We start from the raw sequence: 14,761 nt of genomic DNA, 5'->3' as shown, positions 1-14,761 counted from the left end.
TAGTACTAGCAATCTTCTGTATTAAGCCTGTGTTTCAGTATTAAGTCTATTCAATCTACTGTATTAAGTCCAGGGTCCTATAGAAACAAGACTGAGGTTCACAATTCATTATTCAAAAGCATTTTTGTTGTTACATTGTCTCGGATTTTCGGGGACGCTTGAAATAAAGTCCCGGGCACAAAGGCAGTTAAGAGCTTAAAGATTGATAGCCACTCTAAATATTTTATGCCGAAATTTTGCGGCTATTTGAAGGTGTTTTATGTTTAACCGGTAATTAGAAACAGTTGAGCTTTTCTTTATGAAAAGTCTACCTTTTTCCTTTACCTACGCCATAATTGGCACTGATGTCTCTTTACACATCTGTAGGGTAAAAATATTTTGATATCACCCAGTGACGCAGCAATGTAGAACCAACCAACCTCGGTGGCTATCATTCAGTGTTAGACACTGAGTTAGCGAATCACCTTGCTGCTCGGCGACCATTTCACATCCTTTTACCTACCTTCTATACTTCATCACTGTCCAACAGATCCACCCATCCCAAAGTTATCCTAAGCCGTGGTCCGAGCCTCGCAGAAGGAGCCCTTAGGATGACGTTGCCCCCGACCACTCTGATTTTTCTTCGAGCCCTAGTGCTCACCCCCAGGCGGAGCTTTGCGCTCGCCACACACCCCGGTGACGCTGTAGCGGCCAGTAGGGCATAAGCAGCATAGTCAATCCGAAACAACAACAAAACAGAGTGCGCTCTATAGATTTCAATCTAAGACCAAGGCGCGCCGTATTTTCCGCCGATTCGTATCTACCTACGACATGCCTACGACAGCTTAGAGGAATTTGACATTGATTTTCGCTTCGAAAACTTAAAAAGCTCGTAAAAGCTGAATTCAGTGCATGTTGGACTGTGATAAATCTACGGTGCAGAATGCAGATGCAAGTGTTAGGTTTGCATTGCCGCTATTGGACAAGGCAAATGTGCATTTTTAAGTCGAGACTCGAGTTATTAGAAACAAAGCGTATACTTAACTTAAAATTAGTGTGAACTATTGCCGTACGTAAAAAAGCGGTGATGGCCTAATAGTGGTTACGACGCCCTTCATTCGGAAGGTCGGGCGTTCGATCCCAAGCACGCACCTCTAACTTTTGAGTTGAGTGCGTTTTAAGCATTCTGTCTGACAGTCTGACAGACAAACTTAAAGTCTGAAAATCCGCACTGGGCCAGCGTGCCAGACCATGACCTAAACCCTTCTCATTCTGAGAGTAGACCCGTGCTCAGTAATGAGCCGGTGATGGGTTTTCGTTGATGATAATGATAAAATTGGCGTACTCTGTGTTGATCATATAGGTAAGTATTCATGAGTAGTACCTACTATGAGTTTCACTCTTTACCTAATTTATCTAAAATAAAAGTAGGTAGTTAATTATAAATTTTTCTTCTCGATTTCTAGGTTCTAGCAAACTGAACCTTTTGAACCGGACAGTAGGTAGGTCTGTACGTCTATTGAAACTCTTAAGGTTGGTTCATTAGCCATTATTCAAAACCTCTTTGTTAATTATATCACTTCGAATTTTCTGGGTCGTTATAAATTTTGGCCACGAGCACAAAAGTGCTTTTTAGTGTAAGAGTCTAACGATTGGTTGCCTACCTACTCATAAGTATACCAAGTACGCGCCAATTAAATAGTCGTTCTTGAAGTTAACCGCAAGACCCCGCTTTCGCCATCTGTAATTGTGTGCTGTGTGAGTGTTACACAGGTACACGAGCGTGTGTACCTGTACGAGTTCGCACTAGCATCGTACTTGCCGGGAACTATATATTTCGAGATTTTGGAATTTTTTTCAGTACGTTGGTACTTGGTGGTTGGTTGGTTGGTTGGTGTATGTCGGTACAGACATACAGGTGTAACCAGAACGCTAGCAAAAAAATAGCGTTATTGTTTTACTACCTAAACACAATCCAATATATTGTAAACTTTTACAAAATTATAGGATTTTTTAAAATTTATTTCGTGTTTTTTTGTGGTATCATATCAGTAATCATGGGTATTATTACCTGTCTCCGTTTTTGTCAGCGTTCTGGTTACATCCTGTATAAGCTTCTCTGGAACTTGATAGGATATCGACCTAATCTCAGCCTGTTTTACACACCGCTAGACGTGCCACTGCCCACACGTGCTCTTAACAAGTTTTAAGTTTTAATGAGCAAACTATTGAAAAGTTTTCTCGACGATTTACAGCAAAGTAGCGAACTTGGGTATTACTCGGCCTATTGAAGTATTCTGATTTCTGAGTAGGGCTCATTAGACATTATCGAAAATGTCTTTGTTGTTCTATTGCTTCGAGTTTTCTAGGTTGCCCTTTTCTGCTAAAATAGTATTGCTTAGTATTCAAGCTCTTAATTTGACTGCGATCTTATCTAGTGGTGAGTGCAGTCTAAGATGGAAGCGGACTGACTTGGAAGGGATATTTTTTTTTTTCATTTATTAGGATCACCAACAACTAATCATCTACATCAAACATAAAATTAAAAATACAAAAGTTCTTAGATAAAATGACGCGCTAATTAAAGGTAATCACCGCATGCGAATTAAGTGTCAGGTAATTTTACTACTAAAATAAGTTACTTAATTAAAAAAAAATAATAATAATTACATAAACAAACTCTAAACTAATAAACAAATGTAGATAAGCAGTTCATATGGCATCAAGTAAATATGTCAGTTTTATTAAACCCATACCCCTTATCGCTTTCTAAACGAATCGAACCCGGGACCTCCCACTTATAAGACCACAGCGTTCCCCACTTCGCCAGGAAGGTCGTTGAAAATTTACAGACACTAGAGGGTTTCGACTTATATAGGGGAGCTAGCATGGATGGTGTGATTACGTTGTACGGACGGTGCATTTTAACCAATAGTGAGATAGAGTCAGTCAGTCTAAAGTGATTGAGATCACCTCATAATTTGCTGCTGTCAACCTTTGGCACTTGTATTGCATTCACCGTAGTGCTTTACCTAACCCTACCTACATACTTTTTCAATAAAGTCTTATTATATGACTAGTATCTTTACTTTGAAAAAAAAATAACGTTTACATCAAATCAAATATTCTTTATTGCACATGTGGGTATGTATGTATATACAGATGTTACACTTATTATAGTTTCACCACAAATAGCCATATTATGGCATGCAAAAAAATAAAACTAACTCCTAAAAACTAAAACCAACTTACTGACTTAAATTACAATTGAATTATCTATTATTACTATTATTTAATACAGTTAATAATTATATTTTATACATACCTACTAGATTTAACAATATAATACAATACAATTTAAAGACTGCTAATAAAATAAATAAAAAATGCTACAACTTATTATAAATTTGTGTCTGTTAAATACTCTTTAATGGAATAGTATCTTTATGTAGTAAAAATTCTTTAATTTTATATTTAAAAGTTTTAATGTTTAGCTTTCGGTCAGCCAATGATGCTGGTAGTTTATTGTACAACTGAGGTGCCATATAAAGATACTATTACCAAAAAGTGCGGTTGTATGTTGCATAGGACACAGTTTATTCTGTCTACGCTCATTCTCAGAATATTTAAACAATTTAACATTTGTTTTAATGAATACAAGTACTTCATAAATGTATAAACTTGGACATGTAAGTAACTTAAATTTATCAAAATATGGTTTACACGAATCTGTGGAGCTCAAATGACATATGGCTCTTATACACTTCTTTCACTTTTAAAAACCCTATCTTTGTCAGTCGAGTTTCCCCAAAATATGATACCGTATCGAATATTTGCTGTTACGTATGCATTGAAAGCTATTAACACTGCTGTCTGGTTTACAACTTTAGAGAGCATGTGTAGTGCAAAAGAAAACCTATTTAACTTCATACACAAATTATCAATATGGATTTTCCAATTTAAACCGTCGTCGATATGTAACCCTAAAAATTTTGTGTGTGTTATTTCTGATATTTTTTTACCTAATTTTTTTACATCTTATGATTATATAAACTTTATCACTATTTCAGTGGCCACAGTCAAATAAATATTATTTATAAGTAGGTCATAAAACGTCATTCTGTATTGTGTATACCCATAGGGCTCAACATGGCTCAACATAGCCCAGTGTGACACTGTTACCATTTGTCAATAGGTACTTATTGGTATTTCAAGCACCACCTCTGAGGGATTGGCTATCGATTGACCTATTTATACCATTCACGTTTCATGTTTTGTCTCTTCACGGAGTTTATGCTCAACTCTAAGGTTTTATGCGATAATATTGGCCAAAATAACGTTACCTACTACTTAGCGCTGTTCGTATATTTTGAGTCTGTAACAGACCGTGAAGTTTGAATTTCTAATTAAATCTATACCTGACTTTGTGGGACGAGTGGCCTAGTTGAGATAGCGCATATCAGTCGATTGCGCTGGGTATGCAACGTTGATCCAAGTTCATAACTGGATGGGTAGTGGACATACTTTGGAAGTGCGAACTTTGCCTTCTCATTTCTTTGACGCCGTGCCTCGAAGAGCACGTTATTAAAAATAAAATAAAAATTAAACTCTTTTTTATTCAAATAAACTTTTACAAGTACTTTCGAATAGTCGGATGCATCTACCACTGGTTCGGAATGCCTTTCCTACCGAGAAGAACCAGCAATAATCTCGGCGGTTGCTCTTTTCAAATATTTGATATAGGTACAAGATATTTGAGCCGTCACTTCTGGTTATTATAACTGACATCTGATTATATCGATAAATGATTTAAAATAGGTAGTAGCTGTACTTTGTCGGGTCATATTATGCGGATTGCTGAAGGATCTAGGAACTCACGGCATTATTACTCTACCTCTATCAGTATACAATAGGAAAGTGGCTACGACCCTCCGTAATGAGATTGAGAGAGAGGTTGCTACGATGACATAACCACGCAGAGAGAGGTACTAATCTGATTACCTACATAACTTTATTGAATTTCACTGAGCTAGCTAGGTAATTAGGCTAAAACCAAAGATGATCTTAAAGATGAAGGAAAAAGCAAAACAAAAACATAGGCAGGTACAATGGTGCAAAGTAGATAATTATAAGAGGTAATGGTTGATGACCACACTTTATTCATGCTCAATACTAGCCACCAGTCTTCCAAACTTTACTGAAAACATTACAGCTGAAATAAGAAGAAAACGGTCACTGCTTAGAGTAGATAATCACACCTCCGTGCTTTTCGCTATTTTGTAGAGATTAGGCGTGATTGTGCCGTACCTACTTTAACGGAATAGGTACTACGAAAAATTTACTTAGTAGATAAATGTTTCTGTTTGCAGGTTTATAGAAGTAGGTAATTCCTAAACTTTACTACAAAATACAAATTACAAGAAAAGGATAGCGTAGGCTGCGTAGGCTTAGCGTAGGCTTAACGTAGCGGATGCGTAGCAAAAGCCTACGTTCCTAAGTTGAATGTTTGACTCAAAGATTTTTTTACTTAGTCAGGTTATAGGTTACTAACTAATGGCCGCGGCGTCGTCCGCGTGGATTTAGATTTCTAAAACTGCCATGGGTACTCTTCAATATTCCGGAATAAAAAGTAGCCTCACGTCGATCCGTTGCGACGTGATTGAAGGACAAACAATCAAACCAACACACTTTCGCATTTATAGTATGGGTAGGGATAATAATTTATAGACATAGATTTGATTAGAGACATAGTACTTAGCAAGACAATACTTATTTTTGGACTTAAGAAAAAGAAAGATTTGATAATTTTGTGTGGTTCTGAATCGTCAAAGTACCTATAGTACTAGTAATAGGTAGAGGTAGGTGCCGATAAACCTAGGAAGTCGTTAATCTTGCTTCAAATTAGCCTTTGACTGCTGAAATTAGGCATTAGGTCCTCCACATGGCGCGGGCAAAGTAGGTGAGCACATTACGCCCTCGAGGGTCAGCTTTAATGGCTCCAATTTACGATATTTACGCCATTGATGGCCATTACGAAAAGGCCTACTGTTTATTTCATTCGACACGCTATATTTTGCAGTAAAATTAATTCTAATTCGAATTTAGTTTTCGTTCAAAACCTTTATTTCTACGGCGCAAGGTTGGACCGTGAGATAAACGATTTAACGAAGGCGCGTTAGGTAAAGGCTACTTTTTGTTTTGAATAAAAATAAGAATTCAGGTGGTTTTTGGTTTTCAGCAACTCAAGCTTAATCAGTGCGACCCATCTCTCCAAAATGCATACTCCGTTATACTTTTGTGTTTCTGTTCTATGCACTGATTTATGTGGTGTACAATAAAAGTATACGTAGGTATTCATTCATTCATTCATCACATTCACGGGTTTTTCATCGACAAAGCAATATCACACTGATTGTGCTTGGGCTTCAACATCATCATCATGATCAACTCATTGCTGGTGTCCACTCAGAATAAGAAGGGTTTAGGCTATAGTCTGACACGCCGCGCTGGCCCCGTGTAGATTGGCAGGCTTCAGCTTACATGTAAGCTGCCAACTGAAGTATTTTACAAAGAATTTTCCCAAATTACAATAGTATGTGCCGATTTTTTCGGCAGAAGATCATAATATTATAATTCATAGCATCACCAGCACTGAGCCGTCACTTAAGTAAACCATTTTCACAGCGCACAGAGATTACAGGGATCACACGAGCTACAAAATATACGATACTCGTGACATAAGCAAGTCTATTATTGCACGGGTGCCTATAACGCCCCAGCGTATAGACATAAGTCACACGCATCAAAAATACCTATCAAGAAATTGAAGTATCCAGCTGATATTATTATAAACTAGCGACCCGCCCCGGCTTCGCATGGGTGCAACGTAGATACTAATGTGGTGTCAGTGAGAAGATTATCTCAAATGAGACGATTTTTTCCGACCTAATTCACATTATTTCTATTTCCCTAGGGATCTCTAATTTTTTGAGAATTGAACTATACCTATAAACCTTCCTCTTGAATCACTCTATCTATTGGTGAAAACCGCATCAAAACCCGTTGCGTAGTTTAAAAGATCTACGCGTTTATACATACATCCATACATACAGACGCGGGAAGCGACTTTATTTTATACTATGTAGAGATGTAGAGATTCGTACAGACGGTAGCAGAATTTAATACAACAAAAACGTCCATAGAATAATGTGCACTGTTTTAACAGAATGAAGCATTGTTTGTAGAAACAAAGCTTGCGCCAAAACTCATTTTGGTTCCCCACATTTTATAAATACAGTTTTCTTTTAAAAAAGCCGGCCAACAGACCGGAGTCAGACTTGCGCACCGAGGGCTCGTCGTACTACAGTCGTCTTTTTATCGACATTTTGCACGATAAATCAAAAACTATTATGCGTAAAAATAAATAAAAATCTGTTTTAGAGTGTACACGTAAAGCCGTTTCATATGATACCTCAATATGTATTTATTGGTAGAATTTTTATAGAATTAGAATAGAACACATTTTTTTATGTAACCACGAATTTAGGGTTTTCGGATTCATTCCTTTACTTGTGCTATAAGACCTACCTATCTACCAATTTCATGATTCTAGGTCAACGGGAAGTAGGTTTTTTTTGATAGATACGACGGATAGACGGATAGACAACAAAGTGATCCTAAGTATAAGGGTTACTTTTTTCCCTTTGAGGTACGGAACCCTAAAAACAATACCGAGAAAGAAAAACTACGTCGTACACGTAGGAACCTGCTTTTAGTAGAATAAAAAATATTTGCCTGATAATAATGATCTAACTAGCGACACTATTATTATAATGATCCCATTGAGATTTTTCTGTCTCCTTGTTTATTGTAGGAACTAGGTCACATATTCAATCAAGTTCGAAGTGCTAACTGAATATTAATTTATTTAATACTTATATTCATAAAGAGTTTTCATACGGTGAAAATTATATTTCAGTTTAATTAAGGTTTAAGTTCTGTAAAATATTTAATTTTATCAATGACGAAGCAATTTATTAAAAACCTGTCGAAGGCGAGACTCGAAACACCAAAATATTTATTTCTATATTGCGTTCAATTATGAATTTTACTAGGGAATTTTAAATAGGTTTTGAATTTCGTTTTTATTAAGTAGTGTTTTTATAGCTAGATGAAAATGTATTTCGAAGAGTTTTCAACTTGATTTGTGTAAATTATAAATAACGTTGAACCTACCTATAAGTAAAGTGAAGTTGTGTAGGTATAATAATAACTTGTAAACTGGTTTTATTTTATCTCTTAAAATTAAATAATTTTAAAGCCGTGAAGTTAAGTGGTCCAAGGTACATTAATTAAAATAAAACAAAACAAATTATATAAAGCCTCTTTATTGTTAAATAGGAACTTTTCACAACATAATTATTATGTTTTCATTGTTATCAGCTCACGAGCGAACAACCGCAGGCTGCAAACAGCGATACAGGGAATTGACGTTACTATCGACGAGTGCGATCTTCTCAATGAAGCTTGTTGTTTTCCGAAACCCCGCCAGTAGGTACCTACCTATTAATACTTACTCTTATATTTTTTTATGTTTTTTTTTTTTAAATTTATTATTAACATACAAGAAAATTTACATATAACAGGTAGTACGCATTGTAAAAAAAAACCACAGGTTTGACCCTCAATGCGTACGTCTGCGCATTACATCATGCCTACTTTTGTCAAAAAACAAAATTAGAAATAATACTATTACTATATTATAATATACTAACTTAATGTTAAAAACAAAGAACATATACTACATATACATACACATATATGTATATACATACATATATGCATATACACACACATGCACATACACATATATTTTAACAGGTGACATTATTATTTATGTATTATACGTGCGACAATTATATCGTCAATTATATAATCTCTATCTGTCTTAGAAGAGCTGTAAGAGATCACCTAAAGTAAAGAGATCTAGGTAACTATATTTATTTCCGATTTATTTAAGTACTAGCAGACAGACAGACTCGCAATTTAGTATGAAAGTATAAATATGAATTATTGACTTTCACACAACGTGTCATTTCTAGATAATAAATAAATAAATAAAAAAGCCTTTTATTCATCCTTAATAAATTATTAAACAAATAATTGGTTGACAAAAAATAATTAAAATTCACAGCTATATAGATTAATTTACTTGTGCATGCATTAGTTAATATTTATTATTTAATCTTAAAATATAATAATTATTAGAAATGTCATTATTTGTTTTCTTTTTATTTTAAGGACCTTTCAGCGAGAAAGGCCTCCTCCAGATTTTTCCAGAGGAGGCCTTTCTTAGTCATTTCTAGATAAGAGTTTTTATATACTTTTATCCTGATTTTCCCACGGGAATGGAAATTGTTTACTTCCGTAATAAATAATATCAGACTAAGCTACAGCGAAGCTCGGCCGGGTTTAGCTAGTAAGTTAATAATTTGGATTTTTTTTCATTCTTCTTCATTGTGAGCAAGCCTACGTTCATAATAAGGTTGATACTGATATGTGTAGGACCGCGGTCAACGACGGGCGTTGTTGGCAACAAAAGACAAGAGGAGCGAACCGTTTTGTGGACGACGATTTGTCAATTTCAAGAGAGGGCTGAGAATAAAGTCACTCTCTATCATACTTGAATGTTTTGCTTGCGTGCTCTGAGACTTGAGAGATAAATTATCATTTTATTTTTTAAGTATTAAAAACCGGCCAAGTACGAGTCAGGCTCGCGCACCGAAAGCTCCGTACTACAGTAGTATTTTTCGACATTTTGCACGATAATTTAAAAACTATGATGCATAAAAATGATACCCCACCTTATGATATATAAGAACCTTTCATATGATACCCCACTTGATATAGTTATCTTACTTCGAAAATTGAAAATACTAGGTAATTATCATGACCACAATTTAGTTTTTTTGTGTGATGTAGCCACAAATTCACGGTTTTCAGATTTCCCCCGAATGTCTGCTATAAGACCTACCTATCTGCCAAATTTCATGATTCTAGGTCAACGTAAAGTACCCTGTAGGTTTCTTGACAGACAGACAGACAACAAAGTCATCCTAATAAGGATTCCGTTTTTCCTTTTGAGGTACGGAACCCTAAAACGGGCAGACAGACTGAGACGATATTTTGAACATATTGTAGCATTTAAGTACCTATGCAAAACCTTTGCGGTCGGAATGATACTGATAACTCATCTCATCACTTAAAACTAACGAGGTGCGGGCGAGCGCGGGTGACGTGCGGGTGTGCGGCGCGTCCCCTGCCTCATAACCCGATTGCCATCTCAACTTATCGCGGACTATACCTAAAAAGATAGGTACCTCTATTTTACGAGAACAGAGAATTGAATAACATGTCTGGAATAACAGTAAAGTGGGTATGATAAATTCAGTGACGGCAGACTTGAACTCTCAGGATATATATAGCCTTGTTTTGTTATCTTGTACCTATTCAGGATACAATATTGTAAGTTTTAGTATTCATACCTAAACTTTGTACTGTATGGATCCATCTATTTAGACTTCTATACAAGTAAAAGAGTACAACTATCAGTGGAAGGAGTAATGTCTTGTACCAGCAAAAAGGGCGCGTTTGGAACCCTCGTAGCTTTAGTTTTAAGTTCGCGTAATAATCATCACCACTATATCATCTTACAAATCCAACAACCGACCATCAAAAAGTCTAATTTATTGCCTATTTTGAATAAAATATTTGACTTGGACTTTGACTAAGGCGGGGGGCGCCCCGCACACCTGCACGTCACCCGCGCTCGCCCGCACCGAGTTAGCGCGAGGGCTGTGCGTGTTTGCGGGGCGTTACCTCCCCGGTCCCAAACTATAAATTGATTACTACGTCTTGCATATTACAATATAGATAGTTATATAATAGCATTCAGTATGCTTTTTGTGTTGGAAGACCCCCCATAGGTAGACAGACGACATCATACGAGGCACAGGGAGCCACTGGATTCAGCAGGCGGCGCAAGACCATGGTGTGTGGAAGTCCCTACAAGAGACCTATGTCCAGCAGTGGACGTCTAGCGGTTGAAAATGATGATGATGATGATGCTTCTATTAATTGATTAGGTATTTATTCATGTAATTATTCACAGAGTTTATATTCTTGATGATTATGGTTGATTCAGCAATAATTTAATTAAGTTTCCCCTGCCTTCGAATTTTGATATTGGAAAGTTCCAAAGTTACATGAAGTTTCTTAACTCATTAAGTTTATTAGCTTGTGTTAATATTGACAGCAATAAAATATTTGAGTACTTTAATTGAGTAATCAAAGTTAAAGTTTAATTGAAATCTCGTTCGTATCTCTTCGATAAACGTTCGACCATCGTTCGACCTGTCGACCAATACCTAGGTAGAAAAAGAAATGAAGAAAGATTTAGAAATAAGTGAATAGGTAGGAATGGTTGTGACTTGTAAGCAACCGGTAAAAAATGGAACAACACAAATTGGATACTTTTCAGGAGAGGCAAAAATATAACACTTAATGAACATTTGTATAGGCAAAAACATAAGCGGTGGACCGCGGAGGTCGGTGCTGGGTGGCTCTAATGAGCTATGACCTTTAGAGAATCATTTGCATACTATACAAATAGCATAACTCTTAGTTTCATCAAGAGTTACTTTTTGCCATGCCTCAAAAATGTTAAATTTGAATTGTACTTTTTAGGGTTCCGTACCTCAAAATAAATAACGGACCCCTTATAGGACCACTTTGCTGTCTGTCTGTCTGTCTGTCTGTCTGTCAAGGTTATACCCATATACCATACCCAAGAAACCTATAGGGTACTTCCCGTTGACCTAGAATCATAAAATTTACAAGTAGGTAGGTATATACCATACGTAAGAGGAAATATCCGAAAACCGTGAATTTGTGATTACTTTACAACAAAAAAATGTGTTCATGAACAAATAATTAGTATTTTCAACGTAAGATTATAACCAAGTAGGGTATCATATGAAATGGCTTTACCTGTACATTCTAAAACAGGTTTTTATTTATTTTTATGGATTATAGTTTTTGATTTATACAAAATGTCAAAAACTACAACTGTACGGAACTCTCGGTACGCGAGTCTGACTCGCACTTGGCTGGTTTTGTTTTTTTACTTAAGACACAGAATTATTCCTAATTTTGATACTTAGCTCAATACTTAGCTTAAGTCCCAATGGTTTGTTTAGTGAACTGAAATTCGAAGAGTTCACATTACGTTGATTTATCGGAAAGGGTATTAGATTCCTCCTACATCAATGGTATTATTAATAGTAAGTAGGTTATATACCGCCATATAATACGCTACCAGTTTAATCAATGTAGAGCTTCATGCTTAGAACTTCAGGAAACCGAGCCCCTTGAAACTTCCTAAGAACATTGATACTGCATTAAGTGCACATAGTATTATGTAAGTATTTAGTTGGTAAGAGTTTTCAATACGCTGCTATATTCGCGTAATACGGGTTAGGTAATTGTATCAAGAGCCTTGTAAGTTTCTAGGTCGAATGGGTTCTAAAAAATTGAAACGAATGACGGACAAGTGCTAGTAAAACTTGCACGTATTTGGACTGCTGTGAGTGTAAGTAACATGCTAATGCTGATTTCTGCATGATTTATTTGCGATATTAAGAACATAAAATTGTACCCAACTTACCTACGCTTTAAGAAATTAAAATCCAGATTAAAAGATTACGTTTACAGAAAACTCGCTGATTTTATTCATATTAATGCGAATTGGAAAGGCGATTAACGTTCTTAACGCTTATTGAAATTTTTAGTTCCAATAATTATGTAAGCTGATGGAAAATTCCGCTAATTCGCATTGAAAAAAGAAAATATACATACTCGTACCTACGTAAAGTTCTTCAAGTGTAAAAGAGGTGTTTGATAAAAATATGTTGGCAGTTGAACGTTCTTAGGCGTTGTCCTAACAACGCGATTACGCGATCAAATAGTCTCTGTCGCGCGAGTAAACGATGCGACCATCGCGTGCTTGCGTCAAATAGAACGAGAATATGAAGTGATGTGGTTACCTAGTATAATAAGTCTATGAGAATACGCGATCATCGCGCGAATGCCAATTTGTCTCGAGACCCTGTATACCACAGATTTAAAAAAAACAAACATTATAGGTATACGCTTGACCGCAATCACACCTGATGTTAAGTGATGATGTAGCCTAAGATGGGACGCGTTTACCTAGAAGATGCCTATTCACTCTTGTTTTAAAGATACCCGGGTTGTAATTGGTAGGAAACACAACACACCCACAGATGAGAGAAAAGTTTCTCTCATCTGTATACGTACGTATGAGCTTTAAGAATATTGAAAGTATAGACAATTAATGGCAATTCAATTTAAAATAGAAACCAGCAGGAACAGGTACCTATACCTGGGTGAAAATATGTGGATGAAATATAACTGTATTTATGTTGAATGACTTTTGGCCCGCCCTTTGTTCATTCGAACAATGATTCATTTCGCTAAAACGGTAAGGTGTTTTCGAAGGCTTTTTGTGGAATTAAATAGCGAAATCTGAGGCAGAAAAGTGAAATTCTATGAAAAATTTCGTCTTTTACCAAACTCTGAGTGTAAAGCTGTAAGTTGACTGTACGGGAATCTGCCAAATTGTATAGAAATGTTAAATCATGGCGTGTTTTTGCTTTTTTCCCGTCCATATGTACTACGGAACATCAGCACCCTTATTATAAATGCGAAAGTGTGTTTGTTTGTTGGTTTATTGGTTTGTTGGTTTGTCCTTCAATCACGTCGCAACGGTGCAACGGATTGACGTGATTTTTTGCATGGGTATAGATAAAGACCTGGAGAGTGACATAGGCTATTATTATACTTATATTTATATAATTTTTATCCCGGAAAATCAAAGAGTTCCCACGGGATTTTTAAAAACCTAAGCGGACGAAGTCGCGGGCATCATCTAGTAAGCTTATGTAATATTATGGACCTATGTGTTCAGTTATTATTATGTAACTACAATTTTTTAATAAATATACCTATTAAATGACAGATTTACGCGCTAAGGCCCCAGAAACCACAATATTGTGAAGCGAAAAAAGTGTATAGCTTTATTGTCACATCCCATACTCGTAAAAATACGCGTAAAAACCTACGATCTTATCAATTTGATGACCAAAGTATGAATTTAACGACTTTCCATAAAAAAACCAGATTAGCGGAATAATAAAAATATGTTTAAAAAAAATCGGTATAGTAAGATTATTGGCTAGGTAGATAGGTATTATCCATACTAATGTTATAAATGCGAAAGTGTGTCTGTCTGTCCGTCTGTCTGTCTGTCTGTCTGTTAGCTTTTCACGGCTTACCCGTTTAACCGATTTGGATGAAATTCGGTACAGAGATAGCTTCCATCCCGGGGAAGGACATAGGCTACTTTAGATCCCGGAAAATCAAAGAGTTCCCACGGGATTTTTAAAGTCGCAGGCATCAGCTAGTAATTCATATTTTATTTATTTATTGGTGTTTATATTATAATATCTATAGGTATATCATTTGTGTATAAGCTACTGGGCGTTTTATTTTTTTCACGAGATTAAAATAGCTTCACGCAGTTAGTGCCTGTCACCATAATACAAGTTTAGCCGTAAAGCGAGCGAGTTCAGCGCAAACCGCTCGGTCAAGAAACTTATTAATTTTGCATATAATATGATAATACTTCACACAGAATATAATA

General features: G+C 36.1%; 1 protein-coding gene across 2 annotated transcripts in view; it reads left to right on the top strand.

Annotated features, from left to right (window-relative positions):
- The window catches only part of LOC117990245 (chromatin assembly factor 1 subunit A-like), a 457,923-nt gene that overhangs the window by 22,090 nt on the left and 421,072 nt on the right, over window positions 1-14,761 (top strand). The gene's annotated exons all lie outside the window — the stretch shown is intronic.

This window comes from Maniola hyperantus, chromosome 17, assembly GCF_902806685.2.
Source record: "Maniola hyperantus chromosome 17, iAphHyp1.2, whole genome shotgun sequence".
Taxonomy (NCBI): domain Eukaryota; kingdom Metazoa; phylum Arthropoda; class Insecta; order Lepidoptera; family Nymphalidae; genus Maniola; species Maniola hyperantus.
Note: the sequence above shows the minus strand (reverse complement) of the source record. Positions and strands in the feature narration are given on the sequence as shown.